Raw genomic sequence first — 18,173 nt, 5'->3', positions numbered from 1 at the left:
ACTATGCTAGCTTTACTGGGCCAACTGTACTAGCTATACTGGGCTAACTGTGCTAGCTATACTGGGCTAACTGTACTAGCTTTACTGGGCTAACTGTACTAGCTATACTGGGGCAACTGTACTAGCTATACTGGGCTAACTGTACTAGCTATACTGGGGTATCTGTACTAGCTATACTGGGTAACTATGCTAGCTTTACTGTGGTAACTATATTAGCTATACAGGGGTAACTGTACTAGCTATACTGGGGTAACTACACTAGCTATACTGGGGCAACTATACTAGCTATACTGGTGTAACTATACTACCTATACTTGGGTAACTATACTACCTAACTAACTATACTGTGGCAACTATACTCCTTATACTGGGGCAACTGTATTAGCTACCTATACTGGGGGCAACTATACCTAGACACCTACTTACCAATATACTAACTACATTCCAAATTGGGGAAGAGAGGGCTACCACCACTAACCACGCTATCCCCCCCCGATACCCCCCCCCCCCCCCCCCTGGGCCCCAGAGAAAAATTTGGTCTAGATAGCGGGCCCCGGGCTAAAAAAAGGTTGGAGACCCCTGCTTATAGAGCCTTCCCGTTCCTCTTGTCATCCTCTCTTCCCCGCAGGCTCCTCTGTTCCCCCACAGACTCCTCCTCCCGAAGACTTCCGAAGCCTACGTGGAGCGGAGGAGAGCAGTCTTAGAGTCAATGGTGGTAGACTGCTAACGGGGGTGCCAGCGCAAGAACAACGGGACAAGGAGAGGAGCGGGAAGGCTCTATAGGACCCAGAGCCTTCTCTCTACTTAGGTATCTTTTTTTTTTCTTTTTTTTTTTTTTTACATTTTTGCTTCAGACTCTCTTTAACTACATTGGTTTGCATGTAAAAATTGGAATGCAAAAATTTGCATAAAAATGCAAAAAAAAAAAAAAAAATATCAACAGTAGAATTGCAAATCCGAAAAACCGTGTCTGGAAATCGCAGCCATAAGTGTGAAGGCAGCCTTGCTGTTAAGCAGGCCAGACACTCTCAAAGGCCCCCAGACCGCCCCTAAAATGGAAACCGCAGCATCTGCACGTGTGGCTTAGACTTGATGTTTAAGGAAAGTGTACATTAAAATTCTCCACACGTCTCATTATATATTTCTAAACTCTTGCAGGAGTCGGGGTTCGTCCTGTCGTGTTTCTGTAAACTCGTAGCATCGACCGGAGCCGCGGCGAGAGCTGAGGGGGTCAGACAAGGCCCGCCCCCTCCTCATCTACAGAGAGGCTCACCTCTGACCTGACTTATGAATAATGAATCGCGGGACGGCGTTTTTTCCGTACGACGCCTTTAGCCGATGGCCCTTTACCGCTGATGGAAATGTCATCCTGCCCGTCATTATTCCCGCTCCGCGTTCCTCCGTGGCTCGGGGGTCGAACGTGAACCCGTCTGTTCATTCTAAGGCCTCCTTGTACGCAGGGAGCGTTCAGCTTGTTGACAAGATAATTTTTTTGTTTGTAAATGACTTTTCCAAACCAAGGTTGACAGGACTGACAAAATTTAAAATAGCTTCTTTTTTTTTTCCTGCTGTAAGCAATTTGCATTTTACAGTTGCTGTCAAACAGCAATTGCCGGGGTAATCGTGTTTTTATTTTTTCCGTATTTCGCTTCGGGTTGACGGACAAGGCAGAGCCGTGAATTTACAAGTGTTTGTGTACGCGGCTCACCGCCAGCCAGGAAGGAGAGAGAGCGTAGGTTACAGCCACGTTTCTAGTAACCTGTTATTGAAGTTTCCGATACGGTGGTTAGAGGCCGTAGCCTCGTTTTTACTATTTCCTGCCCAAACAAGAAGTAGGTATAACTCTGCAAGGGTTAAGGTACCCATACATTGAAACGGGAAAAAAGGGCACAGGAGCCCTAACATAAAAAACCAGTGCCACCATAGGCGCCTATTATAAAGCAGTGATTTGCAGCAGAGGATGGAAATTTGGACGCACGGTGGCACTCGCTATCAGGCGCCTCCCGGACCTGAAATTTCTCCTCTTTCCTGCAAATTGCGGCTTTTATAATGTTCGTGATGTGTGGCAAGGAAGGTACATTTCTGTGCCGGGAGGTGCCTGAGTAGCAGGAGACAAAGTGAATTTTGGTGCCGATAGCATCGCGGGTATTAGAGGCTTGCGGAAATGCAAATTGCGGCATTGCGCTCGCTATGCAATGCCGCAATTTGCATTTCCGCGAGCCCCCCAGTTCCTGCAATACTATCAGCCGCCAAAATGTATTTTGTCTGCCTCTAATCAGGCGCCTCCCGGAGCCAAAATGTACCTTCCTTGCCGCATATTGCGGCAGAGGGGGTGGGGGGTGTTAAAGAAGGGTTAGATGCCATCAGGGGGGTAGGTTTAGGCACCAGGAGGGGGGGTCTTAGGGTTAAGCATCACCGGGGGAGGATCTTAGGGTTAGGCACCACCAGGTTAGGCAACTGGGGAAGGGGTGGGGGGGGGGGAGTAATAGGATTAGGCACCGCCAGGGGGGGTTAGGGTTGGGCATCAGGGAGGAGGGTTCTGTGTGAGAGTAGGGTTAGGTTTAGCCATAGTGAAATATCTGTAAACATTACTGATATTTTGCTATTGGAATCCAGCAGTAGAATTTCGCAATTTGTAGCTGTATTCTACTAGCAGCAATCCCCTGTGCCCTTTTTCCATGCACCGTTTTTTCATGTATGTCCCATACATTGGCAGATGGGGCAGCAGATCTAATCATCATTGATGGGTACACAATTCATATGCGGGGGAGATCAGCCAGGTGTCTGGAAATTGAATGCCACTACCCCCATGCACCAGACCTATCGATTTTGTGTGAGATCCTTCAAGCATGCCAGATCAATCATTTTGATCAATTTTAGCCAGAAATCGATTGAAACAATGATCGGGCAGCCACATTGTAACATCCATCTCTGCCAGATTCAATCTGTATGATTGGATCTGCAGGATATTGATGTCACAAACTAGGGCCGGACTTGCCATTAGGCACTGTAGGCACGTGCCTATAGGTTGGGGATTTGTGAGAGGCGGGTCACTAGCTGTCCAAGAGTGTCCCCTTGTCTTCCTTGCTCTGCAGGGTGTAAGAGAGCAGAGCGTTAGTAGAGCAAGAAGCAGAGGCTGGAGAGGCGCAGCGCTGTGAAGTGCTTTCCTCTCCACTCTACCCGCCCATCCGGCTTCCTAAACTGACATTCCCGGCCATCTCCGTTCCATGTAGTAGTGCCAGTGTATTGGTGCTGCCAGGGGTGCTCATCAGGACTCTCGAATTCGAATGTACCCGATTAATCAGGTAGATTTTCATGGTTACCGAAGCCGAAGCCCGATGCAGTTGCCGAATTGGAATTTGAAGGTTCCCGAATAGTCGCACTCTAATTCGGCCGTATGACGCGGTGATCATGAGGTTCAGCTTCGGTATCCGGGGATGACGTCATTGGGCCAATCAGAAGTCCTCCAGCCGAGGCCCGAGCAACCCTAGCAACCAATCAGAGGAGTGGAGCCTGGCCCTCCCCTCCTCTATATAAGGCGGCGGCCATGTTGCGGAGCCCGTCCTTGCTATGTGACTGAGCGGTACTGAGAGCATCTCCAGTGCTGCTGCGTGTCTGAGCAAGTGCTTTTTGTGCTATACCTAGCGTTTTGCTTCCTAAACACCTCCTGAACACTTTTATACTAATGTAACGTTTGCGGGTTTCTATCTCCGTGGTCAGCGCACAAGATGCGCGCTGACACAGCGGAAATCCTCCACAAGCGTATAATTAGATAGTACCCAGCTTGGATGCAATGCACCAGTAGAGGGCAATTCCCACAGACAGATGGAGCTGTGGAGTGCAGACGAGCACAGCCTCTGCACGGCCACAGATGCCAGATGGGAATTGTACAGATAAAGACAAAGTAGGGCACGATAGCCCTCTAAGAGAGAGAGCACAGAGACAGACTAAATGTGTGTTCCCCAATCTAGTCGCCACCGGGCAACGGTGAACACACATCCGCAGAAACAAAGCGGGAACGCAATCGCAGGAGAGAGGCAAGGTATTTATACTGCCAGCCTTCAAAGGAGGCAGCTAGGCAATCTGCATAACAAATATATGCAAATTCCCCAGCAGCAGAGCAGGTCTGAACTTACAAAGTAAAGACAGGTCTCTTTTCCAGAGACCTGCAGCCCTCAGACTTAAGGAATGGTCAAACAGCTGTCTGTCTGTGCAGACAGCTGAGCGGATCATTACAGTACCCCCCCCCCCCCCCCCCCCCCCGTCTAGGGACGGATTCCAGACGTCTCTTAAAATGAATGTTTCCAGAAAAATCTAACTGAAGACTCATGAAGGTCGGGTCAGCCCGACAAGGCCCAATTCCAGAGTCAGTCCTCCCAAAACCGACCTCATCGGAAGCAGAAGCCACCGAAACATGCCCATCAGTACTACAAGTCTCAGCGTAACACCCATCAGAACTGTGAATGCCAGAGAAGAACCCATCGACACCCTCCAAGCAATACCCACCACCTTCCAGAGACCGTCCAAAAATACCAAACCTGCCACAATACCTGTTCGAAGTGTCCCTTTCAACACAAAAGCCACTGTTGATCCTATCCAGGGTACCAAGCAAAATTTCTCCCAGCATCTCCCAGAACCCTTTGAAGCTCCGCAGAGATCCCAAGAGGCCAGAACGCTCACCAGGTTCACATGGAGACCTACCAAGAACCCCTATGGAACCTATGATTATTCCGGATTCAGAATTACCAGGACACCCATCAAGATCAGGACTTTCAGGGACCACTTCTGGGCATGCAGGCAGGCAGGCAACATCAGAACATGACTCCACCGAGGAAGCGTCTGAGCATGCTGGCAACCGAGACACACTTGGGCTTTCTGGGTCACAGAGTGCATCGAGATACACCAGCACAAGAGAACCCTCAGGACACGTTGGGGAACTGCCAACCTCAGAGTCCGACACGACAAGACCAAAACCAGGACCGGGCAGAAAATCATCACGAGTAGAGGTCACAGGTACTGGTCTTTCAAAAGAAGACTCAGACTCAGGCTCAGAAGTTTCTGTGACTGTACACTCCCAGAAAGACAGAATACAGAAGGAGGCACTGCCACTACCACTAGGGCAAGTGCGATCCAGACAGATGGAGCAGCCAGTAGCAACCGCAGCTGAACAGAACAGAGCACAAGAGTAGCATAGGCACAGCAAACAACAATGAGAAGATAAAGAAAATAACAAACGCTAGCTAAACGCAAACACCGAACTCATTCACAACAGCAAACGCGTTTCAGCACGATCATCCGCGCGTTAAGCACCCAGTGATAAGCGTGCCACCCTAACTAACCAATGACACACAACACTAAATAGAGAACGCAAACTCTTTCTTAACGGTTACCTCACCGAGCCTACAGCAAGCATTCGTATCAGACAAGACAGAGAAGGAGCAGCCAGCAGCAACCGCAGCTCTGGCCTACACTCCCAGACAGAGTTCAGAAGGAACCACCGCTGCTACCGCTAGAGCGAGTGCGATCCAGGCAGACAAACAGATGGGGCTACCAGTAGCAACCGCTGCTCTGGTTAGCACCCCTGAGGCAGAATATAGAAGGAGGCACTGCCACTACCACTAGGGCGAGTGCGATCCAAAGAGATGGAGCAGCCAGTAGCAACCGCAGCTCTGGCCTACACTCCCAGACAGACAGAATACAGAAGGAGGCACTGCCACTACCACTAGGGCAAGTGCGATCCAGACAGATGGGGCTACCAGTAGCAACCGCAGCTCTGGCCTACACTCCCAGACAGACAGAATACAGAAGGAGGCACTGCCACTACCACTAGGGCAAGTGCGATCCAGACAGATGGAGCAACCAGTAGCAACCGCAGCTCTGGCCTACACTCCTAGACAGACAGAACGATTCACTATCGCCAACCGCTGGCGACCGTGCAAACGCAAGACAGAAAGACAACACAGGCAAAACAGATAATGCAACCTGACTGAACTGAACTAGAAGAGCTGCCTAGTGCAGTCCCAAGCAATTACTCTAAGATAAACTTTAACAAACAAACAGGGCTGATACTCTAGGAGAGTTCATCAGTTACAAACCATGAAGATGACCAGCAAGGGATTCTGGGAGAACATGGTATTTATACTGCCAGCCTTCAAAGGAGGCAGCTAGGCAATCTGCATAACAAATATATGCTAATTCCCCAGCAGCAGAGCAGGTCTGAAACTTACAAAGTAAAGACAGGTGTAACGATTGTGGGATATCTCCGTGTTCAGCGCACAAAGATGTGCGCTGACACTGCGGAGGTCCTCCACAAGCGTGTCAAGATACTAGAACCCAGCTTTTGGTGCAAGCACCAGTAGAGGGAAATTCCTGTCGGCAGAGGGCGCTGGGGAGCGCAGAGGAACCAATCCCCTGCACCTCCACAAATGCCAGACAGGAATTGCACGAAGCGCAGAACGCAATCGCAAGAGAAGCGATTGCGAATGAGAACGAGCAAAGGGACAGGTTGTATGTGTGTGCGCCAATCTAGTCGCCACCCCGCGACCGCGCACACACAACAGCAGGTGCGAAACAGAAACGCAACCGCCAAGAACGGCGATTGCCAGAAGTGACACAAGGCAGATCAGAACAGAATACGAGGGTAGCAAAGGCACAGCAAATACAATGAGAATATACGGAAAATAATAAACGCTAGCTAACCGCGAACACCGCACTCATTCGCAACAGTGCACGCGGTTATGCGCGGTCTCCACGTGATAAGCACAATAGAGACAAGCACGCCTAACTAACCATCAACAGACAAACACGAAACAAAGAACGTGAACGCTTGCTTAACGGTTACCTCATCGAGCCTACAGCAAGCGCCCGTATCAGACAAGACAGACAAACGAGAAACAGGAACTAGGCAGAAAGGATCCACCGCTCTTCCGCCAGAGCAAGTGTGATCCAAGCAGGAACACAGATCAGAAAGATCCACAGCCGCTAACGCTAGCGGCTAGTGCGATCTAAACAAGACAGATCAGATGAGGTAGCCGGTAGCAACCGCTGCTCCAGCTTACACTCCAGGAACTCAGATCAGAAGGATCCACAGCCGCTACCGCTAGAGGCTAGTGAGATCCAAACAAGACAGAGCGATTCGCTATCAACCGCCGCTGGTGACAGCGCAATCGCGACAGACAAGACAAGACAGAATAGGCAGTACAAATTATACACAAACTGACTGCACTAACTAGGAATGCAAGGAGCACTCCCCAAGAATTAACTATACTAAGATAGCAGTGGCTGACACTCCAGGTGAGTCCAGCAGGAACAAACCTCTATGAGCAGCGAAGCATTGTGGGACACACATACTACTTATAGTACACGCCTCCAATGAATGTGGCCAGGCAATTTGTATGACAACGTATGCAAATTCCTCAGCAAGCACAAGCTGCAAAACTGACAGAAGGTCTACTTTCCAGAGTCCTGCAGCATGCAGACCTGAATAATGATCAAAAGGCTGCCTGCCTGCGCAGGCAGCTGAGCGGATCGTTACAGTACCCCCCCCTCTAGGGACGAATTCCAGACGTCTTTCAAAACTGGCGTTACCAAAAAACTCTAACTGAAGACTCATGAAGGTCGGGGCAGCCCGACAAGGTCCAATTCCAGAGTCAGTCCACCCGAAACCGACCTCATCGGAAACAGAAGCCACCGAAACATGCCCATCAGTACTACCAGTCTTAGCGTAACACCCATCAGGACTGTGGATACCAGAGAAAAAGCCATCGACACCCTCCAGACAATACCCACCACCTTCCAAGGAGCGTCCGAAAATACCAAACCTGCCACAATACCTGTTCGAAGTGTCCCTTACAACACAAAAGCCACCATTGATCTTATCCAGGGGACCAAGCAAAATCTCTCCCGGAATCTCCCAGAACCTTTTGAAGCTCCACAGAGATCCCAAGAGGGCAGAACAATCACCAGGCTCACATGGAGAATTACCAAGAACCCCCATGGAACCAATGACAATTCCGGATTCAGAATTACGAGGACACCCATCAAGATCAAGACTTTCAGGGACCACTTCTGGGCATGCAAGCAGGCAGGCTAAATCAGAGCATGTCTCCACCAAGGAAGCATCTGAGTACGCTGGTAACCGAGGCACACTTGGGCTTTCTGGGTCACAGAGCACACTGGGGTACACCAGCACAGGAGAAACCTCAGTACATGTCGGGGAACTGCCAGCCTCAGAGTCCGGCATGACAAGACCAAAACCAGTACCGGACAGAGAATCATCATGAGTGGAGGTCACAGGCACTGGACTTTCACAAGAAGACTCGGATACAAATTCAGAAATTTCTGTGACAATAATATCATCATTGACTACATATGAGTGAAGCTCCATCAGAGCTGAAAAGGTAGCCAGCAAGGCAGCAATGCCTACGGAAGAGGGTAACACCTCAGAAGGACTTGGGGGGCAGGAGACATCTCCTACAAGTTCTGCACCCTTTGGGAGGAACTCGGAGACCTCCAGAACATCTTTTTTCAAGTTTTCTCGGAAGGATTCTGAACTATCCATGTTACAGGGCAAAACTGGAACTTTATTTTGTGGACAGGGCAGATGTCCCAGGAATGGTTCCACCATAACCTGAGACTGGATCTCATCATCATGAGGGGAATGTGCAGGTATATTTACTGGAACACACACTGACTCCCTAAATTCATTCTCACTGTACCCAGAATTCTGTGTGGCAGTCAAACTAGCTTGTAACTCCAAAACTGCAGAAAAACAGGTGAGTATAGTGGCAATACCTAGACGAGCCTCTAGGGACACTGCAGGAGACTCTAAACAAGGCCATCTTAACTCATCCAGAGTACAGGGTGCAGAATCAGCACTTTCCTCAGAACAAGAAAGGGACTCACAAATGTCAGTGTGATTGGACATCATATTGTTATTCATGGTACAGGGCAGGCTCAGAGAAACTTTCTCTGGACCCAGCAGAGATGTTTCAGAGTCAGATTCGCAAAACCGAAGCGCTGTCTCACTCTTAGATTCGGCTAACAATGTCAAATCCGAGGAGCCAGAACGCAAAACCTGCGAATCCAAGATCGCTTTAGGTTGTGAAACTGACGCTTCCATAGCGCAAATCTCCGCGATCTGCGGAGCAGACTGCAAGGCATCTAGGGTCGAAACACTGGAGCAATTGTCCCCAGGCAACTGACCCTTACAGGTGTGAACAGGGTGAGACAGAGACTCATCTGCAGAAGAAATAGCGACATCAACAGAATAAACTTTATTAGGCATATTAATTTCACTTTTGATGCTGCATAGTTTAGGAATTTTTCCCATAGCAGGATCATAGATGGAAGATCTTAAAGATCTGTTCTTAGATGACAAGGGATCCCACATATCTTTGAGAAAACTGGCACATTCATGTTGATCACAATCTGCAGGAACATCTGAGAAACAGGCATTACATCGCATAGATTCAAACTTCACGCAATCAGGAGAGAATCTTTCAAGATTCGCACAAGAATCAACCACAGTAGTGCACCCATTCATGTCAGGTCGCACAATATCTAGACTCACATGCTTTACCCCAGAAAGGCAGGAACAATCATCCGATAACGATGTCTCTTTATTGAAGTTAATTGATTGGTGTGTGTGCAATTCATCCAAAATCGTCTGCCACACATAAGTCACCGGATTCACAAAACATTCATCACACTCATCAGAGTCAATCAAAGCGTACACCGAATCAAGACAAGCATAAAGAATCTCTGCGCTTTTTGCGATGTAAAAATCGCAAAACGCCTTCCAATCAATCTCGAACTCCTCAATTAATGCTCCAATATCCCATGGAGCAAATGGGGGTTCAAACAACTCTGTTTCCAAGAAACCCTCATAAGGGTTGGGGTCAGGAACATGCAAAGACTTTCTCACTCCTTTAATATAGAAAATAATTCTGCCTATCAAAGGATCCACAAATGCCCTTTCTTGGGGTAATGAAACCTGAGACTGAGAAATTTCAGACTTTACAGACACAATTTTTTTATTTGTAGTTGCTATGGGCAACGGATTTTTCAGCTGAGAAGTCTTCCTTTTTTTCCTGCTTTTAGTCCTTGCTGCTTTAGGTGGCTGCTGTTTAGACACAGGGGAATAGTTACTGCATTCATTTTCAAACTGAATGGTTTTGCATGAAGTAGGTAGAGCAGCTGACTCATTAGCAACTACACACTCATACAGGGCAGGTGGCAAGCAAGGCAACTCAAACCAGTAGGAGAATGTAAATGTAAGAAACTGATATAGATTATCATTCCAAGAATTGTCTTGCAAGATTTCATGAGCCCATACAAACAGATCATCTTTCAAAAGCACATAAGCTAATTGGAGAGCAGACGTGGACGGATCAGTAATTTGAAAAGTAGGATTCAGACAAAATTTTACGCATTCAGAGAGAAAATCCTCTTTCGTCTCTGAATTTAATATTTTGAAACTCTTAAAGACACAGGAACCATACTCAGCAAAATCGTACAAATCAGAAATTCCCTCTACACTGGGGTTTTGGGTTGGGCTGCTCATAATGTAACGATTGTGGGATATCTCCGTGTTCAGCGCACAAAGATGTGCGCTGACACTGCGGAGGTCCTCCACAAGCGTGTCAAGATACTAGAACCCAGCTTTTGGTGCAAGCACCAGTAGAGGGAAATTCCTGTCGGCAGAGGGCGCTGGGGAGCGCAGAGGAACCAATCCCCTGCACCTCCACAAATGCCAGACAGGAATTGCACGAAGCGCAGAACGCAATCGCAAGAGAAGCGATTGCGAATGAGAACGAGCAAAGGGACAGGTTGTATGTGTGTGCGCCAATCTAGTCGCCACCCCGCGACCGCGCACACACAACAGCAGGTGCGAAACAGAAACGCAACCGCCAAGAACGGCGATTGCCAGAAGTGACACAAGGCAGATCAGAACAGAATACGAGGGTAGCAAAGGCACAGCAAATACAATGAGAATATACGGAAAATAATAAACGCTAGCTAACCGCGAACACCGCACTCATTCGCAACAGTGCACGCGGTTATGCGCGGTCTCCACGTGATAAGCACAATAGAGACAAGCACGCCTAACTAACCATCAACAGACAAACACGAAACAAAGAACGTGAACGCTTGCTTAACGGTTACCTCATCGAGCCTACAGCAAGCGCCCGTATCAGACAAGACAGACAAACGAGAAACAGGAACTAGGCAGAAAGGATCCACCGCTCTTCCGCCAGAGCAAGTGTGATCCAAGCAGGAACACAGATCAGAAAGATCCACAGCCGCTAACGCTAGCGGCTAGTGCGATCTAAACAAGACAGATCAGATGAGGTAGCCGGTAGCAACCGCTGCTCCAGCTTACACTCCAGGAACTCAGATCAGAAGGATCCACAGCCGCTACCGCTAGAGGCTAGTGAGATCCAAACAAGACAGAGCGATTCGCTATCAACCGCCGCTGGTGACAGCGCAATCGCGACAGACAAGACAAGACAGAATAGGCAGTACAAATTATACACAAACTGACTGCACTAACTAGGAATGCAAGGAGCACTCCCCAAGAATTAACTATACTAAGATAGCAGTGGCTGACACTCCAGGTGAGTCCAGCAGGAACAAACCTCTATGAGCAGCGAAGCATTGTGGGACACACATACTACTTATAGTACACGCCTCCAATGAATGTGGCCAGGCAATTTGTATGACAACGTATGCAAATTCCTCAGCAAGCACAAGCTGCAAAACTGACAGAAGGTCTACTTTCCAGAGTCCTGCAGCATGCAGACCTGAATAATGATCAAAAGGCTGCCTGCCTGCGCAGGCAGCTGAGCGGATCGTTACAACAGGTCTCTTTTCCAGAGACCTGCAGCCCTCAGACTTAAGAAATGGTCAACCAGCTGTCTGTCTGTGCAGACAGCTGAGCGGATCATTACAACTAATTTATAGTTAGCTAGTAATTTGATTGTTTTTAGTCAGCTAGTGTATACTGTATACTGTGCTAGGCTAGTGTTAGGTCTGTGTGCAGGCTAGGCCTGCTAGCCTAGGGAAGCCTTAGCCTACTACTAGCTTAGGTAGTTTAGGGATTATAGTTAGTTGTGTACTAGTTTAGTTAATTTGTACTGCTGTAGTCTGTTCGTTTATTAGCTTCAGTACTGTGTTAGTCACTGACTGTGTACAGGCCAGCAAGCATCTATTGTGATCTGTGACTGTCATCTGCCCGACCCTATTGATTGCTTATGTGTGTGACCGACTTTAATTGCCACTCACTGTCTGCCACACGACTTAGTTATCGTGTACTACACTAGGGATTACAGTTAGTTGCGTACTACTGTTACCACTTCTACTACTACTAGTTTACTTAATTTCTACTGTTAGTCTGTGAGTTCATTAGCGTCTGTACTGTGTAATAGTTACTTCACAGGCCAGCAGCATCTGTTGTGATCTGTGACTGTCATCTGCCCGACCCTATTGATTGTGTCCGTGTGTGACCGACTTTGATTATCACTGTCTGTCACACGAGTTAGTTAGCGACTACTGTAGACTACAGTACTGTTAGTAGTACTACTATTTACATTTAAAAAAAAAAAACTTTCATTTTTTGTTGTCACTAGTCACCACCAGTCACCACCAACCCAGACTCTTTATTAAAGTTTACACCCTTTCCCGCCCCTTTTCTACACACACATATATTTTTTTTCTTATTGTATTTGTATAATTGTACAATGACTGGCAAGGGTAGAGGGCGAAGCACCAGCAGGTCTGTGACTGGTCCGCCGCTAGCTGTGCAGAGCTAGCTCTGCAGAGCTGTGAAGGAGGGAGCAGAGGCTGTGGTACTAACGCTAGGTACCATGGCCCGTTACATGCCTGCTGCCAAACGTCACTCCTCCTCCTGCTGCTGCTGTATTTCACCTCCTGCTGTCTGTGTTCCCACCGCCACGGTCCACAGAATTATTCGCTGCTGCCACTAGCTATTACACCACAAATTTAGCTATGCTGGTGTTGAAGAAAAAAATTTATAAAAGTAGAGTTCTGTAAGGGAAAAAAACATTAAGTTGGGTACAAGAGGAGGAATATGACACAAAACAAAAAAAAAGATTGTGGTGGTGAAGAAGAAGAAGAATAACCAGGTAAAGAAGAAGAAGAAGAACCAGGTGAAGAAGAACAAGAAGAAGAAGAACCAGGTGAAGAAGAAAAAGAAGAAGAAGAACCAGGTGAAGAAGAAGAACCAGGTAAAGAAGAACCAGATGATGATGAAGAAGAAGAAGAACCAGGTGAAGAAGAACCAGATGATGATGAAGAAGAACCAGGTAAAGAAGAACCAGATGATGATGAAGAAGAAAAACCAGATGATTGAAGAAGAAGAACCAGATGATGAAGAAAAAGAACCAGATGATGATGAAGAAGGAGAAGAAGACGAAGAAGAACCAGGTGAAGAAGAAGATGAAAAACCAATTGAAGATGAACCAGAAGAAGAAGAACCAGGTGAAGAAGAAGAAGAACTTGAAGAACCAGATGCCAGTGAAGAAGAAAATGATGAAAATGATGGTGATGACGAGAAAGAAGATGGTTAAACAGAAAAAAAAAGAAAGAGGTGTAGACGGTGAAGAAGAATAAACAAGAAATGCATAAAAAAAGTTTTCCATCATTTTTTCTTTAAATTCTATCTATTTAAATGTGATTTCCCTTAAAAAAAAAAGGCCATCCGAATTCGCGAACACTAATATTTCCCGAATTCAGTTACCGATCGCGAATCGAATTCGAATCGAATTCGATGGTCGTGATTGAATTCGAATCTGAATTTGCCCTGGACCCGAATTTGAATGTACTCAAATCGAATTTGGGTACATTCGAGCATTCCTGGGTGCCGCACTGGTGTTCAGTGCATTGTCACCTGAGAGACCCAACAGCGCCTTCCGAGTCACACGCCACAGCCCATGCTGTCATCAAAGAGATCACTGGACCCCATAGCAACGTTTTGGTTAACCCCCCTCCCCATGAAGGATATGGTTCCTCCCATTCATATAGGTTTCCCTGGTGGCCTAGTGGTCCTCAAACATACAGTATGTAAGTCGCCCACTCCCTTATCTTATTCCCTGGTGGTCTAATGGTCCCTCCTCCCATTTATAGATCCCATTTATAGATTTCCCTGGTGGACTAGTGGTTCTCCCTATAGCTTTTCCTTCTGGTCTAGTGCCCCCCCCCCCCCCATTTCCTGGTGGTATAGTAGTGTAGACATTTTCTTGGGCCCCTTCGTACCAACTTAGGATGGTTTAAACACTGCAGCTGACCATGGCCATCCTTTTATGACTACAGTATCTTCCTATAGCTAGTTCCAGCAGGGTAAATCGCCATACAGTGGCGGTTCCAGCTTCACATTTCTGGGGTGGCACAAAAATTTATAGCTGGAACCACTACTGTATGGCGATTGTATGCTATTCAGCAGTGACTTTATGCTATTCAACAGTGACTTTATGCTACTCAACAGTGACTTTATGCTACTCAACAGTGACTTTATGCTATTCAACAGTGACTTTATGCTATTCAACAGTGACTTTATGCTATTCAACAGTGACTTTATGCTATTCAACAGTGACTTTATGCTATTCAGCAGTGACTTTATGCTATTCAGCAGTGACTTTATGCTACTCAACAGTGACTTTATGCTATTCAACAGTGACTTTATGCTGTTCAACAGTGACTTTATGCTGTTCAACAGTGACTTTATGCTATTCAACAGTGACTTTATGCTATTCAACAGTGACTTTATGCTATTCAACAGTGACTTTATGCTATTCAGCAGTGACTTTATGCTATTCAACAGTGACTTTATGCTATTCAACAGTGACTTTATGCTATTCAGCAGTGACTTTATGCTATTCAACAGTGACTTTATGCTATTCAGCAGTGACTTTATGCTATTCAGCAGTGACTTTATGCTACTCAACAGTGACTTTATGCTATTCAACAGTGACTTTATGCTGTTCAACAGTGACTTTATGCTATTCAGCAGTGACTTTATGCTATTCAACAGTGACTTTATGCTATTCAACAGTGACTTTATGCTGTTCAACAGTGACTTTATGCTATTCAGCAGTGACTTTATGCTATTCAGCAGTGACTTTATGCTACTCAACAGTGACTTTATGCTATTCAACAGTGACTTTATGCTATTCAGCAGTGACTTTATGCTATTCAGCAGTGACTTTATGCTATTCAACAGTGACTTTATGCTATTCAACAGTGACTTTATGCTATTTAACAGTGACTTTATGCTATTCAACAGTGACTATATATATATATATATATATATATATATATATATATATATATATATATATATATATATATATATATATATATAATGATCTGCTCTGCTGTCTGCACAGGCAGACAGCTTTTTGACCATTTTGTAATGTAAGTCTGAGTGCTGCAGGTCCCTGGAAAGGAGACCTGTCTTCACTCTGCAACTTGCTGAGCTGCTGCTCTGGTGAGGAATTTGCATCCACTTGGCATGCAAATTGCTTAGCTGCTTCCTTTGATGGCTTGCAGTATAAATACCATTTCCTCCCAGAATCCCTTGCTGCTCATGATGGTTTGTTCCTGCTAGACTTACCTTGAGTCTTAGCCCTCTGCATATTGTTTGTTAAGATTATCTTAGAATAATCCTTGGGAGTGCACTAGCATTCCTTCTAGCATAGTTAGGTTGTTGATTATCTGTATTGCCTAAGTTCTGTCTTGTTTGTTGTGATTGTCTTGTCGCCAGCGGCGGTCGACAGGAAATCGTTCTGTCTGTTGGGATCGCATTCGCCCTAGCGGTAGTAGCGGTGGTTCCTTATGTACTCTGTCTTAGGGGTGCAAGCCAGAGCAGCGGTTGCTACTGGTTGCTCCATCTGTCTGTCTGTCTGGATCGCATTCGCCCTAGCGGTAGCGGCGGTGGTTCTTTCTGTACTCTGTCTTAGGGGTGCTAGCCAGAGCAGCAGTTGCTACTGGTAGCCAGATCTGTCTGTCTGTCTGGATCGCATTCGCCCTAGCGGTAGTGGCGGTGGTTCCTTCTGTACTCTGTCTGGGAGTGTAGGCCATAGCTGCAGTTGCTACTGGTTACTCCGTCTGTCTTGTCTGGATCGAACGCTTGCTGTAGTCTCGGTGAGGGAACCGTTTAGCAAGCGTTCGCGTTCTCTTTTGTTTTTGTGCTTCTTTGGTTAGTCAGGGTTGGTACGCTTTGTCGCTATTGCGCTTCTCGTGTGGCGACCGTGCCGGGCACGGGCTTTGTCGCTATTTCGCTTAACGTGTGGCGACCGCGTGTAGTTAGTCCTGTCTGTTCCTTTGCTCTGTCTTATTGTGTGTTCACCATCGCTGGGTGACGACTATATATATATATATTTTTTTTTTCAAACCCACAGCAGCGATGATACGCCATATCCCAAGGTATAGGTAGCCAGATGTCAACAGGACAATGATCCCAAGCATACCTCTAAGTCCACTAGAGCATGGTTGCAGATTAAAGGGGTTCTGTGGGGGTTGTGCAAGAGAAAAACGGACACTTACCTTGGGCTTCTATCAGCCCCGTGCAGCGGTAATGTCCCACGCCGTCCTCCTCCCATCTGCCGTTCTCCGCCGCCGGCCCCGGTCTAAGCGGCATGGGATCCAACTGCGGCTGCGCTAGAGTGGCCGCGCACCCGCTCGCTTCCGCCTGCGTCATCGGAAGCTTACTGCGCAAGCGCAGTACAAGGCTCCGTTGTACTGCGCCTGCGCAGTTAGCCTCAGATGACGCAAGCGGAGGCACGGCAACGCGCATTATTCGTCTGTATGTCAGACGAATAATAGCCCGGTGCCGGCTGCGGGGAACGGCGGATGGGAGCAGGACGGCGTGGGACATTACCGCTGCACGGGGCTGATAGAAGCCCAAGGTAAGTGTCAGTTTTTCTCTTCCACAACCCCCACAGAACCCCTTTAAAGGCTGGAACATTTTGGAGTGGCCATCGCAATCACCAGACTTAAATCCGATTGAGAACCTCTGGTGGGACTTAAAGAAAGCAGTTGCAGTGTGCAAGCCTAAGAATGTGACTGAACTGGAGGCTTTTGCCCATGAAGAATGGGCTAAGATACCCGTAGATCACTGCAAGACACTTGTGTCAAGCTATGCTTCACATGTCAAAGCTGTTATAACTGGAAAAGGATGTTGTACTAAGTACTAAGAATGAATGTCACTTGGGGGTTGAATAAAACTGATAATGATGTGAGCACAGAAAATACATTTGTGGTTATTCCATTTTAAATGTTATGTTATATTTGTCTGACTTACAAATGCCTCTTAGATTTAATTGTAAACAAGATGACTGAAATTATCAAAATCAATGTCAAACTGGCCAAAACACTCAATTTCAGTGGGGGTTGAATAATTTTGGACACAACTGTATCACGGTCAAAATGTTACCCCATATGGCTTGTGTAGCTATACTAATACTTTTCCAGGTTTGATTATAATTTTGAAAATTATTTTTTTTGTTGGAAGCTTTAAAACACACCAAAATGTATTCTACAAATTGTCCCAGATAAAATTATACCACATGTGCCCCATTTAGTCACAAACTGGTGGGGCAATCTCCACAAAAACACTGAATGTGTATCCTCGTCCAGTTCGGCTGAAGTGGTTAAATCAGGTCACAGTAAAATAGTTCACTTCGTTGTAAAGCAGCGCTGAAAATGTCAGCGTCCCCTCAACTCATCATAACCATAATAATCCGCAGAAAGGATTAATAATATTTCTTATAGTTCTGCGGGTTTTTATTCCACAGCGTTGTGGACCATTTCATGTTTGTTTTTATCTTAAAACATAACTAATTCTAACGGTGCTAATCTTTATCCATTAAAACAAATAGTTAATTAAATAATCGCTAAGCAGCTACTAATAAAAGGCAGCGTAGAGAGAAAAAAAAAAACGCCAATCTGAGTAATAAATGTATGCAAATGCCATGCTTATCACGGGAGCGAGGAAATTAAAATAATATTAATAGAAACATGAGACACGATCGAGAGAAATTATTAAAAAAAAAGAAGCATTAAACAACCCCAAAGTCTTTAAGTATAATCTTATAAGTCAATAAGTAATTTTTATGCACAATTTCGATGACAAACTGTGCCAGTAACTGTGTGCA

Source organism: Hyperolius riggenbachi, chromosome 11, assembly GCF_040937935.1.
Source record: "Hyperolius riggenbachi isolate aHypRig1 chromosome 11, aHypRig1.pri, whole genome shotgun sequence".
Taxonomy (NCBI): domain Eukaryota; kingdom Metazoa; phylum Chordata; class Amphibia; order Anura; family Hyperoliidae; genus Hyperolius; species Hyperolius riggenbachi.
Note: the sequence above shows the minus strand (reverse complement) of the source record.